The 15868-nt window shown below is 47.2% G+C and overlaps 1 protein-coding gene across 1 annotated transcript in view; it reads left to right on the forward strand.

Annotated features, from left to right (window-relative positions):
• The window catches only part of MAPKAPK2 (MAPK activated protein kinase 2), a 209888-nt gene that overhangs the window by 50631 nt on the left and 143389 nt on the right, over positions 1-15868 (forward strand). The window lies entirely within an intron of this gene.

Raw genomic sequence — 15868 nt, forward strand, 5'->3', positions numbered from 1 at the left:
TACTTACCAGTAAATCTATTTTTCGTAGTCCGTAGAGTATGCTGGGCGCTCGTCCCAAGTGCGGACTTCTTCTGCAATACTTGTATATAGTTATTGCTTCAATAAGGGTTACGTTATTGTTGCATCGGGCATGAACTGATGCTATGTTATTTGTCATACTGTTAACTGGGTTGTTATCACAAGTTATACGGTGTGATTGGTGTGGCTGATATGAATCTTGCCCTGGATTACCAAAATCCTTTCCTTGTACTGTCAGTCTCCTCTGGGCACAGTTTCTCTAACTGAGGGCTGGAAGAGGGCATCGAGGGAGGAGCCAGTGCACATCAGGAACTAAATTCTTTCTTAAAGTGCCCATGTCTCCTGCGGAGCCCGTCTATCCCCATGGTCCTTACGGAGTCCCCAGCATCCTCTACGGACTACGAGAAATAGATTTACCGGTAAGTAAAATCTTATTTACTGATATATGCTCTGATGGCTGTGTACAACGTGAGGCTCTGGCATGCCCTGTGGAATGGTGTGGGAATAAATGGCAGAGACCCAGTATAACCACTCGCTTCCAGGACATGATTGGAGGTAGCTGGGGAGCATAGTAAAATGTCTGTACAGTGCATTCCTACAGAAGAAAATGGCATATATTTCATTATTACATATAACTGGAGCAATGCCGTCATTCAGCATCAGTAGCAGATTCTGCTAAATCTCAAAATCTGCTACTGAAAAGAATCTCATGCTGGTGGCCGTCTAGCACAGGGCATCTGCAGTCGCAATCTAATTGCGATCTCATTGAAGTAATCGCAGCAATATGGGTCAACCCATGCCTGCGCATCCTTGCTGTGAAGGCAGGCGCATCGCTGCTATGTTTCTGACTGCATAAAATGCAGTCAATGTCATCGAGCCGCCCCAAAAAAGGCCATGACACACCTGTTTTTCCTGCTCTCCTCTCCCCAGCGCCATGTCCCTGCAGTGATGCGATCACTATGTGGATGCACACATTCTGCGTATGATGCTCGGTGGCAGTTTGTGAAATCGCATCAATTACAACAGATGCTGAATGAGGGCCAAAGTCCATATAACTATTTTATTTTTTGGGGTGGCATTTTTCTTGTTAAGATTACGAACTGAAAACTAAAGCTGGTCATGTGTTGCATGTTTAGTGTAGTAATAAAGAAAGTGAAGATCACTAGAATACATATAGAAATTAGTTTAAGGAACAATGTATGCGAGCATGACATTTAAGATCGATAGAGACAAATTATCTTTGTTCTAGAGTATATTGCAGGCAACGCTAAAATGATCATTATGACCCTTTCTTATATGGTTACTAGTTTTAGCAGTATTGTACATTCTGAGCTACTGTTACATACACTGACATTGACACAGAAAGCAGAGCAGGTAAGGGCCAAATTAGCATATAGCAATGCATTTTTAGTCAAGGTATGTACTGTAATTTGATCAAATTTGCCATTAGTAGGAAAATAAAAATGTTATTTTCCAAAATAGGATTAGGTAATAAAATATAAGCCGTGGAGCGACTTATGAAAGACAGTGCAATGAAAAATTGTTGTATTGGCTGCTTATCATTTTGTTCGGTTTATAAAATTCATGTGGTTTGGTTGCTATGGGCAACGCAACCTGTTTATTTTGCTCTAGTTTTATAAATGTTTCCCTGTGTCTTTACTAGTAAAAAAACATGTGTTTTCTGCAGTGGGGTACACTGGGTTCCACAGGGATAACATTGGGGTGTAGAGTAGGATCTTTATCCGAGACACCAACAATCTAAAAGCTTTGACTGTTGCCAAGATGCTCAGCGCCGCCTCCTCTGTAAGCCCGCCTTCGTGCACAGGAGCTCAGTTTGTGCCTGCAGAACACTAACAGGCAGCAGCCCTGAAAATAACTTTTTTTTTTTTTATAGAAGACTTCAAGGGCTGCAGCATAGGCACTCACAGTGCTAGATGTCATTTTGACATCTCATGCTGCAGCTCCATCACCTTCCCTGGCGGTGCTATACTCCTGCGCCCTGGTAGCTAGGTACTTACAGCAGAGGGCTCTGGTTCTTCTGGTCAGGCACACACACTCACCGCAGCTCTCGGGATCGCGTGGCCGCATCAAGGGAGGAGGTAAGAGGATCCCCCAGGCGGGTCCCGCTATAAATCACATTCCGGCGCAGCCTTTAGGAGATGGGCCGCACGCGCTGGCGTGGACACTGTGTTGGTACAGGTACCCCACTAGACTACCAGGGCAACAGCACAGGTCGGATTCTCTCAAAAATCAGTTTGCTAAGACCCGCAGTACCTGGTGGTGAAGTCCAGCAAGGGGATAAGGCTCTGACCTGTAACCCCTCCCCCAGCCCCAGGGCGCCATTTAGAGTAAATGTTCCCGCCCTGGAGCTGCATCTCTCATCTTTAAATGGAACGCAACCGGAAGTCTCCGATGAGACGCACGCGTCCTTTCCGGTAGATTAATCCGGAAGTTAGGATAGCCAAATTGAACAATTGCACTAATTGAAAGGAGTATAAATATCTGTTTGGTGATGGTCCATGTCATCCAAGCTTGAAAAAGGAGAGCTTTCTCCGAAACGCATCGTTTGGACGACATGGACATCTTCTATTGAAGTGCACTGTTGGATTGCCTACTCAGCCTCCAAAGGAATAAGCTTTTTGCGGTGGTGCTGTGTTAATTCCACCGGGACCTGATTGCTTTTTGTCCAAAAAAGCTCTCTGCCCACCGCAAATCATACAGGGGGTGAGAATCCATTGGGATCTGTGCAATATTGTATATGTGTATATTTTATATATATTTATTTGTTTTATGTCACAATTGTGCCTAATAAATTAGTGTGTTTTTAATGATAAACACTCCAGTTATTCATCTTTGTTACAAGGGCGCCTATGCACATATCTAATTTCATTTTTTTGCTTGAATATTTATCTAGGGATGTGGTGTTCCCTTAGTGATATGTGACGGTTGCCTATTGTAACATTTATTGCGTACTTTGGAATTATTTTTTTTAATCATGTCTAATAGCGGCAAAGGTGACGAGGTTACATTAACAGTAACGCCAACACTCATAACATGTTTGTCCTGCAAAGTGGGATTATCCTCTCAGGATCTGGCACATGATGGGTTATGTACAAATTGTTTTGCGTTTCAGCAGATTGCAAGGCAGATCCCTGTTCAACGGCAGGTAGATCCACTTGGGCTATGTCTGCACAGACCTTGTCCAGTGTAGCTGAGCGGGTAGTCCCTACAGCTTCAATCTCAGGAGTAGGGTATACTATTAACCCATACATGCAGCTTCCTTCTTACTGTATAGCCCCAACAGCTTCTCCAAGTAAACAAGCTGATAAACCGAGGGTAAATATATCATCAAATACACAGGCTACACAGGATGATACATCAGATGATGATCGCTCTATATACTCTGCTTCAGCATATGAAGAACATGTAGAAGGTATCAGCTCAGAGGATATAGCTGAATTAATTGGAACAATGAAGGCTATTCTGTCCCTAGAGGATTCAGCAGAGCCAGTATTAAAAACCTAAGGCACCTGTGTTTTAAACATCCCAAAACAGTTAGGGTTAAGTTACCAGGGTCAGAGCAGCTGACTGAAATCATGGAGGAAGCTTGGGCTACACCCACTAAAAAATACAGAATTCCAAAAAAATTGGATTTTTATTACCCTTTTCCAACTGGGGACTGTTTTAAAAAAAGAAGTGCCTACTAAGGTAGATACGCACGTCATTCGATTAGTGCGAAAATCTACATTGCCTTTACCGTCAACATCATTAAATGATGTCACAGACAGAAGAGTGGATGGGTTTTTGAAAACCATATTTTCTCTGTCAGGGGCAGTCATAAGGCCAGCTATGTCTTCGGCTTGGATGGCAAAGGCGGTAGCTGAATGGGCTGACGAACTGAAAAACTGGCTTTCGGCACCTACTAGGGAGCAGGAATCCCATATAGCTTACATGAAGCAGGCTGCGGTATTCTTAGAAGAAGATATGGGTACTATTGCTTCCAAGTCATCAGCCTTAACGGTAGCGGCTCGCAAAGCAATTTGGCTACGTACATGGAAAGCTGACTCAGAATCTGAGAAGGTTCTGGAATCTTTGCCTTTTGTTGGGAATATTCTTTTTGGTAAGGAATTGACAGATATTCTGGAGTCAGAAGCGGAATCCTAGAAGGTCAGGCTTCCTGCCAATCATAACCCCAGGCCTAGGGGTTTGGGTTTTCAGCCATTTCGGTTGCAAGGAAAAACCAAAAAGAAAAAGTGATGCTAAGCAGCCCCAATACAACAAGTTTGGTAAGGCAAAGAAGCAATGGGCCACCAGAGGGCCAGCTTCCAAACCAGAACAGAAACCATCAGCCTGATGGTGTGGGCTTCCGCCTGGGGGACCCCAGGGTAGGGGGCCGACTTCTTCAGTTTGCACACATATAGCAGCAGTCGACAACAGATGCTTGGGTGCAAGAAGCGGTATCTCTGGGTTATGCTTTCCCTTTCAATAAGCAGCCTCCTCGAAGGTTCTTCTGCACCAGTACGTCTCGTATAGAGGCAAAGGCCAGAGCCCTGCAAGAAGCAGTTCAGAAATTGCTTCAGTCAGGAGTAATTATTCCAGTACCCCCTGCACAACGGGGACAGGGTTTTTACTCCAACCTGTTTTTGGTTCAGAAGCCAAATGGGTCATTCCAGCCAATTCTCAATCTCAAAATGTTAAACAAATACATTTGGGTACCACGGTTCCGCATGGAGACGTTACGCTCCATAGTTTTGGCCGTGGAACCAGGGGATTACATGGTATCTCTGGATATACAGGATGCTTACCTGCATGTTCCTATAGCATTGTCTCATTAGTGTTACCTGAGGTTCGCCATCCTCCAGCAACATTTTCAGTTCCAGGCTTTACCCTTTGGGTTAGCCACAGCCCCAGAGTATTTACCAAGATTATGGTGGTTATGGCAGCTTATCTCCGCAAGCAGGGGATAAGAATTTTTCCATACCTCGACGATCTTTTAATCCTGGCACAATCCCAGGAATTGCTATTGAGCCATCTCCAACAGACAATAACTTGTCTACAGAACCACAGATGGCTCATAAATTGGGCAAAATCATCTCTGATTCCGTCACAATGGATTAGTCACTTGGGGGCTGTATTGGATTCAAGTCTGCAGAAAATATTTTTACCCCTGAACAAGATATCCAAGGTGCAGTTAATGACTCAAGAATTGTTACACAGTCAAACAATATCAATTCACGCAGCAATGCGAGTGATGGGGTTGATTGTGTCAACATTCGACATGGTGGAGTATGCACAATTCCACTCGAGACCTCTGCAGCATCTGATTCTGGCCAGATGGAATGGAGTACATCAGACAATAATGAAACAGACGATGGTACTTCCAGTAAAGGTAAAAAGGTCATTAGCCTGGACTGCATTAACAGACATCCCATCTGGACAAGGGGAGATGCTTTTGGATATCAGATTGGGAGGTCCTGACAATAGATGCCAGTCTTCAGGGCTGGGGAGCAGTGTCCGGAAAATTATGGTTCGAAGGACAGTGGACCGCAGAAGAAAGTTGCCTGCCAATAAACCTGTTTGAACGTTGGGCCATATACATGGCACTGATTCAGGCAAAGGACACTCTGCAAGGAAAACCAGTCCAGATCCGCTCGAACAATGCAACGGCAGTAGCGTACCTCAACCATCAGGGAGGAACTCTCAGCCAAAAAGCAGTAAAGGAGGTAAGTCACATACTAAAGTGGGCAGAACTCCATCTCCCAGCATTGTCCGCAGTGTTCGTTCCAGGAGTCCTAAACTGGGAAGCGGACTTTCTCAGTCGACACGCCATTCAAGCAAGCGAATGGGCTCTACACCCGGAAGTATTTCAGACTCTAGTAGACAAGTGGGGGTTGCCAGAAGTAGATCTCATGGCGTCCTGTCTGAACAACAAAGTACCGGCATATGGGTCAAGAACAAAGGATCCCGGAGCGATTCTTGTGGACGCACTGTCAGTGAAATGGGACTTTCATCTGGCATATCTGTTTCCTTCGATCTCCCTGTTACCCAGGGTAGTGAGGAAAATAAAGCAAGCAAAGGGTGCCGTGATTCTAATAGCTCCGGCTTGGCCCAGAAGGGATTGGTACATAGATCTGTCGATGGATGCTCCAATTCTGCTCCCGCAACGTCCAGATCTACTGATGCAGGGTCCTTGTTATGACAGGCATCTGGATCGACTGTCTTTGACGGCGTGGCTATTGAAACTTCTATCCTGAAGTCAAGAGGTTTTTCACAACAGGTAATTCAAACTATGCTCAGAGCAAGGAATCCCTCCTCAGCTCTCATTTATCACCGAATATGGCAAGCCTATATTCATTGGTGCAGTGAAAGAAGTATGGACCCAAAATCTTTCAGAGTATCCAGAATCTTAGATTTCCTTCAGGCAGGAATGGATAAGGGTTTGAAGGTGGCCTCCTTGAGAGTACAAGTATCAGCATTGACTGTTTGGTTCCAAAAGAAAATAGCCAATTTTCAGGATGTGCATACTTTTTTCCAGGGAATGCTGTGCATTCAACCGCCTTTTGTTCCTCCTGCAGTGCTTTTGGGATTTAAGTCTGGTCCTCAGAGCTCTTCAAGTTGCTCCGTTTGTACCACTTAATAAAGTGGATCTTAAATGGTTGACAGCTAAAGATCTCTTTCCACTGACTAGAGCATCAGCTAGAAGAGTGTCCGTTTTAGGAGCGTTGTCGTGTAAGTCTCCTTTTCCGATCTTTTATCCAGATAAAGCAGTTCTCAGAACTAGGTCTGGTTATCTTCCTAAGGTGGTATCTAAGTTTCACCTTAACAAAGAAATTGTGGTCTCGGCTTTTCAGGTATCGGGACATTCTGCGGGAGAAGCGTCGCTGGACGTAGTCCGTGCATTAAGAATCTACGTGGATCGTACCAGTGCCATCAGAAAGACAGATTCTCTCTTAATTCTCTACAGATTTCACAAGAGAGGATGGCCTGCTACTAAACAGACGCTAGCAAGACGGCTTCGAATGACTATTCAGAAGCATATTCTCAAACTGATCTCCCTGTTTCGGCTAATGTCTCTGCTCACTCTATACGTAAGGTAGGTCCTTTATGGGCAGCACAACATGGTGCTTCAGCAGAACAGATATGTAAGGCAGCCAAATGGTCTTCCATTAACACATTCATTAGACATTATGCCTTAGATACTTTTGCCTCTCATGACGCTGAATTCGGGCGCAATGTTCTCCTGTCCAATCAGGAGCGTCCCCACCACTAAATTGCTTTGGAAAGTATCATTGTTTTCCTGTGGATAACCTGTGGACCCTGCCGGAGAAATATACGTTATGGTAAGAACTTACCGTTGATAACGGTATTTCTCCTATGTCCACAGGTTTCCACGGGGATCACACCCTGACGCACCTGATTTGAGAATCTTTTTACTCCCTAAACTCTTCCCTCTTGCAAGGAAGGGTGTGCATGTGTGTTCTTCTCGCCTGAATAAGGTTCTACATAATGCTCCTGCCTAAATGCTTTGGAATACAACTGATTTGCCTGAGCCAGTGGGCGGGGATATATGGACGAGCCCGTTGCATCCTGGGGGGACTGAAAGCTTGTGATCGTTTGGTGCCAATCCGCTGTCGCTCCATCATATCCCATTGTTATCCTGTGGAAACCTGTGGACATAGGAGAAATACCGTTATCAACGGTAAGTTCTTACCATAACGTATATATTCCCGGGTTGAATACCGAGTCAATGGCTGCGTAAACTGGCTCCCGGGTCGATGGGACCCATTCACTACAACTGGGAGAGGCGGAGAGGAGCTAATCTCCCAGCGCCACCTCCGCCCCCGCTGCTATGGCAACCCGCCCGGCATATTGCCAGGTCAGGGAAGCCAGCGGTAGCGTCCAATGCCGGATCCCACCCGGGAAGGACCCGTTTCCAATTCCCGGGTGGGATCCGGCATTGGCAGAGTGAAAGGGGTATTACTTTTCAAAACCTTCATAGTGCCATGTGCAGTATAATTACAGTATTTCATGGCAGTTTAATAACCAGACCCATTATCATGTGTTCACTAGTGCTGTGATGCTAGTGAGCCAGGGCTGCAAGACTAAACATGGTGGTCAGGGAATACACATGAAATCCCGGCTGATGGGATGCTGGCTGTCACTATACCAACAGCGGCATCCCGTCTGTCTGAATCCTGGCAACGAGTCCCCTTGCGGGCTCGCTGCTCTTACCACCAATCGGGCCTGTGAAATGCAGTTAGGAAGCTGATTGTCTGGTCATTTATCACTCTTTATCTATCTTCACTTTGGGGGTGATGTATGAAAAAACGTCTTAACGGACGTTGTGTCTCCAGGGGCGTATCCCCATATTATCGTGGTGATACGCCCGCAGCCGCCACAATGTATTATTGAGGCCCCCGCCGACGTGGGAGGGCGTTATCCTACCTGTCCTGCGATAGCACACCTTCCACATCGGCTCGTCTGCGTTCAGCGCCGCAGTCTGTGCGCATGCGCACTTCTCTCCTGCTTCCTGTCTGCGCCGCAGGAGGTCCCCGGCGCATGCACGATGATGCTTTGTGGACCAGCAGATTACTGGCCACGAACAATAAAGTTTGTTGAAGAAAAAATTAAAATTAACTCGGCTAGTGCACATTTTGCACTCATAGCCTGCCTGGGGGAGGCGTTACGGGCCGGCCGCTACAAGGGACGAAAAGTGACAGCAGAGGCAATCATACATTGCCTCTGCACCTCGTCTCCCATTCAGGACTGCAGAGTAACAGTGAGCGGCGGGGTCGCGCGGCTGACACTGTACATGACGTTAACATGACGTTAACATGCCGTACATACATTAGGGTGCTGAGCAAAATGATGGTTTAAGGTGCGCTGTGGTCAATAGAAACCACAGCGCACTTTTACATCTGCCCCTTTATCTCTTGTTAAGGATTAATTCATTTGGCCCCTGGTGCTCTCTGTTTCTTGTACTTTTGACTCATCAGTGATGAGCCTCCACTACGGCAACCCGTGTCCCCCCTCCATGGTCCTTGGTAGCAGCACCAGCCCACACTCAACGCGCTGCACTCATGACAAGGGCACCAGCAGCAGGCACAGCCAGTGGGAGGAGATGGGTGGCATGCAGCGACCAATAGGAAAGAGCTATTAACCTCGCCATCCAATGGAAACACAGCCACTAGAGAGGTGTCTTCTCTGCCACCCATCTCCCCTTGTTCCACCTGATCTATCCCCTCACCACTGCTTTCTTCCTCTCCTTTCACTTACCTTATTCACATAGTGGTTTTCAGAATGGGCTTCTCGTCTGCAGGCGCATTGTCTGGTCCTCTTGCAGGCCCAGCTGCAGTTGACTAGCTTAGGTCTTGTGATGAGGCTGCTCTTAGCCACTGAGTGTCTGGGAGCTTGCTGCACAATTATTATGTCACTGCTCCATGCACTCTCAGCCTATTGGTGACTAAGTGCAAGTGCATCATGGGAACCCGTCTATTTTACAGATGGCTGGGAGAACCAGAGAAAATCAAATATAACGAACTGCAAAGAATGTAAATCTCATCACATGATTTACCTCCGGCAAAATCCACAGTGTGTTTTGAATCCCTTAATACCTGGAATTTGAGCATTCTAATCATGAGCAGTAGCAGCTCCAGATGTGGGCCTGTCAGTGAGTGCCGGATGTTTGGCAGCATTTGGGGTGACTCCCCTATTCGAGTTTTGGACTGCGCTGTAGCCCCAGCTCTGGAGCCACCACTTGTCCCAAATATTTTTGGTGCTCAAAAATATCTGGGATCCCGGTACTGGTATTCCTATCATCATACATCCTGTTTCAGCTTTGTAATTTTTAGAAGGCTATGGTTAAAATAATTACAGTTTTTCTCTAACGTCCTAGAGGATGCTGGGGACTCCGTAAGGACCATGTGTGTAGACGGGCTCCGCAGGAGACATGGGCACTTTAAGAAATAATTTAGTTCCTGGTGTGCACTGGCTCCTCCCTCTATGCCCCTCCTCCAGACCTCAGTTTGATACTATGCCCAGAGGAGACTGGGTGCATTACAGGGAGCTCTCCTGAGCTTGCTGTAAGAAAATATTTTGTTAGGTTTTTTATTTTCAGGGAGCTCTGTTGGCAACAGACTCCCTGCATCGTGGGACTGAGGGGAGAGAAGCAGCCCTACTCTCTGAAGCTAGGTCCTGCTTCTTAGGCTACTGGACACCATTAGCTCCATAGGGATCGGTACGCAGGATCTCACCCTCGCCGTTCGTCCCAGAGCCGCGCCGCTGTCCCCCTCGCAGAGCCGGAAGACAGAAGCCGGGTGAGTATGAGAAGCAAAGAAGACTTCACAGGCGGCAGAAGACTTCGTGATCTTCACTAGAGGTAACGCACAGCACTGCAGCTGTGCGCCATTGCTCCACACACCTCACATACTCCGGTCACTGTAAGGGTGCAGGGCGCAGGGGGGCGCCCTGGGCAGCATTTGGGACCTCATATTGGCAAAAGACAACATATATACAGCTGGGCACTGTATATATGTAAGAGCCCCCGCCAAAAAAATTACAATTTAAGCGGGACAGAAGCCCGCCGCCGAGGGGGCGGGGCTTCTCCCTCAGCACTCACCAGCGCCGTTTTTTCTCCACAGCACCGCTGAGAGGAAGCTCCCCAGGCTCTCCCCTGCTGATACACGGTAGAAGAGGGTTGAAAAGAGAGTGGGGGCACATAATTAGGCGCAAAAAAGATATAAACAGCAGCTACTGGGTTAACATTAAGTTACTGTGTTATTTCTGGGTTATATAGTGCTGGGGTGTGTGCTGGCATACTCTCTCGGTCTCTCCAAAGGGCCTCGTGGGGGAACTGTCTTCAGAAAGGACATTCCCTGTGTGTGTGGTGTGTCGGTACGCTTGTGTCGACATGTTTGAGGAAGGCTATGTGGGAGAGGAGCGGGAACAAATGAATGTGGTGTCTCCGCCGACACCTGATTGGATGGATATGTGGAAGGTTTTAAATGATAATGTTAATTCCTTGCATAAAAGATTAGACAAAGCTGATGCATTGGGACAGTCAGGGTCTCAACCCGTGCCTGATCCTATGTCGCAGGGACCGTCAGGGTCTCATAAGCGCCCACTATCCCAAATTGTTGACACAGATACCGACATGGATTCTGACTGCAGTGTCTATTACGATGATGCAAAGTTACAGCCAAAATTGGCTAAATCCCTTCGATATAAGATTATAGCGATAAAGGATGTTTTGCACATCAGAGGAAACCCCTGTCCCTGACAAGAGGGTGTATATGTATAAGGGAAAGAAACCTGAGGTAACTTTTCCCCCCTCACACGAACTGAATGAGTTATGTGAAAAAGCTTGGGAATCTCCAGATAAAAAAAACTGCAGATTTCCAAACGGATTCTTATGGCGTCTCCTTTCCCGCCAACGGATAGGTTACGATGGGAATCCTCCCCTAGGGTGGACAAAGCTTTAACACGCTTATCCAAAAAGGTAGCCCTGCCGTCCCAGGATACGGCTACCCTCAAAGATGCTGCTGATCGCAAACAGGAGGGTACCCTGAAGTCCATTTATACACATTCAGGTACCTTACTCAGACCAGCAATCGCGTCGGCCTGGGTCTGTAGTGCGGTGGCGGCATAGACAGATACCTTATCAGAGGAGATTGATACCCTGTTTTATTGACCCTGGGGCATTTTAAAGACGCTGTCCTTTATATGAGAGATGCTCAAAGAGACATTAGTCTACTGGGTTCTAGAATAAACGCTATGTCTATCTCTGCCAGAAGGGTCCTGTGGACTCGGCAATGGACAGGCGATGCCGACTCAAAAAGGCATATGGAGGTTTTACCTTACAGGGGTGAGGGATTGTTCGGAGAAGGTCTCTCGGACCTGGTCTCCACAGCTACAGCTGGAAAGTCAATTTTTTTGCCTTATGTTCCCTCACAGCCTAAGAGAGCACTGCATTATCAAATGCAGTCCTTTCGTTCACAAAGAAACAAGAAAGTCCGAGGTGCGTCCTTTCTTGCCAGAGGTAGGGGCAGAGGAAAGAAGCTGCACAACACAGCTAGTTCCCAGGAACAGAGGTCCTCCCCGGCCTCTGCAAAATCCATCGCATGACGCTGGGGCTCCACTGGCGGAGTCAGGCCCAGTGGGGGCGCGTCTTTGGAATTTCAGCCACATGTGGGTTCACTCCCAGGTGGATCCCTGGGCAATAGAGATTGTGTCTCAGGGTTACAAGCTGGAATTCGAAAAGGTGCCTCCTAGCCGGTTTTTCAAATCGGCCCTACCAGCTACCCCCCTAGAGAGGGAGATAGTGTTAAATGCAATACAAAAATTGTATCTTCAGCAGGTGGTGGTCAAGGTTCCCCTCCAACAGGGAAGGGGTTATTATTCGACCATGTTTGTAGTTCCGAAGCCGGACGGTTCGGTCAGACCCATATTGAATTTAAATTCTCTGAACCTATACTTGAAAAGGTTCAAGTTCAAGATGGAATCGCTAAGAGCGGTCATCGCCAGCCTGGAAGGGGGGGATTTTATGGTGTCACTGGACATAAAGGATGCGTACCTTCATGTCTCCATTTATCCACCTAATCAGGCGTACCTAAGATTTGCGGTACAGGACTGTCATTACCAATTTCAGACGTTGCCGTTTGGTCTCTCAACGGCCCCGAGGATTTTCACCAAGGTAATGGCGGAAATGATGGTGCTCCTGCGGAAGCAAGGTGTCACAATTATCCCGTACTTGGACGATTTCCTCATAAAAGCGAGATCAAGAGAGCAGTTGCTGAACAGCGTATCTCTTTCACTGAAAGTGTTACAGCAACACGGCTGGATTCTCAATATTCCAAAGTCGCAGTTGGTTCCTACAACTCGTCTGCCTTTCTTGGGCATGATTCTGGACACGACCCAGAAAAGGGTTTATCTTCCGATAGAAGAAGCCCAGGAACTTATGACTCTGGTCAGGAACTTTTTGAAATCAAGACAGGTGTCAGTGCATCATTGCACTCGAGTCCTGGGAAAGATGGTGGCGTCATACGAGGCCATTCCCTTTGGCAGGTTCCATGCGAGGACTTTCCAATGGGATCTGCTGGTCAAATGGTCCGGGTCACATCTACAGATGCATCGGTTGATCACCCTGTCCCTCAGGGCCAGGGTGTCACTCCTGTGGTGGCTGCAGAGTGTTCACCTTCTCGAGGGCCGCAGATTCGGCATTCAGGATTGGATCCTGGTGACCACGGACGCAAGCCTCCGAGGTTGGGGAGCAGTCACACAGGGAAGAAATTTCCAAGGTCTTTGGTCAAGTCAAGAGACTTGTCTTCACATCAACATCCTGGAACTAAGGGCCATATACAACGCCCTACGTCAAGCGGAGACCTTACTCTGCGACCAACCAGTTCTGATCCAGTCAGACAACATCACCGCAGTGGCTCATGTAAACCGCCAAGGCGGCACAAGGAGCAGAGTGGCAATGGCGGAAGCCACCAGAGTTCTTTGCTGGGCGGAGTATCATGTAAGCGCACTGTCAGCAGTGTTCATTCCGGGAGTGGACAACTGGGAAGCAGACTTCCTCAGCAGACACGACCTACACCTGGGAGAGTGGGGACTTCATCCAGAAGTCTTCGCACAGATTGTGGGTCGGTGGGAACTGCCACAGATAGACATGATGGCGTCCCGCCTCAACAAAAAGCTACAGAGGTATTGCGCCAGGTCCAGAGACCCTCAGGCAGTAGCGGTAGACGCCCTAGTGACACCGTGGGTGTCCCGGTCAGTCTATGTATTTCCTCCTCTTCCTCTCATACCCAAGGTGTTGAGGATGATAAGAAGAAAAGGAGTGGGAACAATCCTCATTGTTCCAGATTGGCCACGACGGACCTGGTATCCAGATCTGTAGGAAATGCTCACAGAAGATCCGTGGCCTCTTCCTCTAAGACAGGACCTGTTGCAACAGGAACCCTGTCTGTTCCAAGACTTACCGCGGCTGCTTTTGACGGCATGGCGGTTGAACGCCGGATCCTAGCAGAAAAAGGCATTCCGGTTGAGGTTATCCCTGCGCTGATAAAGGCTAGGAAGGAAGTAACAGCAAAACATTATCACCGTATATGGCGTAGATATGTTTCTTGGTGTGAGACCAAGAATGCTCCTACGGAAGAATTCCATCTGGGCCGTTTCCTTCACTACCTACAAACTGGAGTGGATTTGGTCCTTAAATTAGGCTCCATTAAGGTCCAGATTTCGGCCCTATCCATTTTCTTTCAAAAAGAATTGGCTTCTCTCCCAGAAGTTCAGACTTTTGTAAAGGGAGTACTGCATATTCAGCCTCCTTTTGTGCCTCCGGTGGCGCCTTGGGACCTTTAATGTGGTGTTTAAGTTTCCTAAAGTCACACTGGTTTGAACCACTTAAGACGGTGTAGTTGAAATATCTCACGTGGAAGGTGGTCATGTTATTATCCCTGGCTTCGGCTAGGCGAGTGTCGGAATTAGCGGCTTTGTCACATAAAAGCCCCTATCTGGTTTTCCATATGGATAGAGCGGAATTGCGGACACTTCCTCAGTTCCTGCCAAAAGTGGTTTCATCCTTTCATATGAACCAACCTATTGTGGTGCCTGTGGCTACACGGGACTTAGAGGATTCCGAGTCCCTTGATGTGGTCAGGGCTTTGAAAATTTATGTAGCCAGGACGGCTAGAGTCCGGAAAACAGAAGCACTGTTTGTTCTGTATGCAGCCAACTAGCTTGGCGGCCCTGCTTCAAAGCAGACTATTGCTCGCTGGATCTGTAACACGATTCAGCAGGCGCATTCTACGGTAGGATTGCCGTTATCTAAATCTGTCAAGGCCCATTCCACTAGGAAAGTGGGCTCTTCTTGGGCGGCTGCCCGAGGGGTCTCGGCACTACAGCTGTGTCGAGCTGCTACTTAGTCGGGTTCAAACACCTTTGCAAAATTCTATAAGTTTGATACCCTGGCTGAGGAGGACCTCATGTTTGCTCAATCGGTGCTGCAGAGTCATCCGCACTCTCCCGCCTTTGGTATAATCCCCATGGTCCTTACGGAGTCCCCAGCATCCTCAAGGACGTTAGAGAAAATAAGATTTTACTTACCGGTAAATCTATTTCACGTAGTCCGTAGAGTATGCTGGGCGCCCATCCCAAGTGCGGAATTCTTCTGCAATACTTGTATATAGTTATTGCTTCAATAAGGGTTACGTTATTGTTGCATCGGGCATGAACTGATATGTTATTTGTCATACTGTTAACTGGGTTGTTATCACAAGTTATACGGTGTGATTGGTGTGGCTGGTATGAATCTTGCCCTGGATTACCAAAATCCTTTCCTTGTACTGTCAGTCTCCTCTGGGGACAGTTTCTCTAACTGAGGTCTGGAGGAGGGGCATAGAGGGAGGAGCCAGTGCACACCAGGAACTAAATTCTTTCTTAAAGTGCCCATGTCTCCTGCGGAGCCCGTCTATCCCCATGGTCCTTACGGAGTCCCCAGCATCCTCTACGGACTACGAGAAATAGATTTACCGGTAAGTAAAATCTTATTTTTTGTTTTGATTGTTCACATTTTTAAGTACTATCCTAAGGAAGGGGAAATTAATATATCTCTATATCTATCTGCTCACACAAACGGTCTCTTTAAGTGCTCAGGTACAATAGTAATCCAAACTCTCTACTATTGTGGATCAGTGGGAAATAAGCAGCGCTCTAACAGAGTGCATATGTATTTCAATAAGACCAATGCAAGTAACTACACAATCTGTAAAGATGTCCACCAACTAAAACAATCCAGATTGTTTACTCTTCAGATGAGATATACGTTGTTCAGCATAATTAATGAGAAAAT

The sequence above is a fragment of the Pseudophryne corroboree genome, chromosome 2 (assembly GCF_028390025.1).
Source record: "Pseudophryne corroboree isolate aPseCor3 chromosome 2, aPseCor3.hap2, whole genome shotgun sequence".
Lineage (NCBI taxonomy): Eukaryota > Metazoa > Chordata > Amphibia > Anura > Myobatrachidae > Pseudophryne > Pseudophryne corroboree.